Genomic DNA, 454 nt, shown 5'->3' on the forward strand with positions numbered 1-454 from the left:
AAAAAAAGAAATTAACAGGGAAAGAATTAAGGAGAAGGTGAAGTAAAAGAATGATGGAAGATTTGAAGGGAAGCAGTAAAAGGGAAAAAATAAAGGGTGTGAAGGTTAACGAAGGAAGGAGGAAGTAAAACAAAATAGAGGCTAAAACTGTGTCGGAAAATGTAAACAAAGCAGTAAAGAAAAATTAATTGTTGAAATGAACAGGTGATGCATAACGTACGGGTAAATATGCGTGCGTAGAGAATGGCAGGAAAATGATATCGAGAAATGACAAAATTTCAATGAAGATATGAATAAGAAAAGCGAAGAGAGAAAAGGAACAAGGCAAGGCACAATAACACATAGCCATACATGAAAAGAGAAAGTGACATTTCGCTCCCCAAATGTAAATATATTTTTATAACATCTACATACACACCGAATAGTATTTTTCTAATATGCAAAAAAATACTTA

At 32.8% G+C, this 454-nt stretch overlaps 1 protein-coding gene across 1 annotated transcript in view; it reads left to right on the plus strand.

Moving 5' to 3' along the window:
- The window catches only part of LOC119587349 (GTPase-activating Rap/Ran-GAP domain-like protein 3), a 420180-nt gene that overhangs the window by 376896 nt on the left and 42830 nt on the right, over window positions 1–454 (plus strand). The window lies entirely within an intron of this gene.

Source organism: Penaeus monodon, chromosome 22 (genome assembly GCF_015228065.2).
Source record: "Penaeus monodon isolate SGIC_2016 chromosome 22, NSTDA_Pmon_1, whole genome shotgun sequence".
In the NCBI taxonomy this organism is placed as follows: domain Eukaryota; kingdom Metazoa; phylum Arthropoda; class Malacostraca; order Decapoda; family Penaeidae; genus Penaeus; species Penaeus monodon.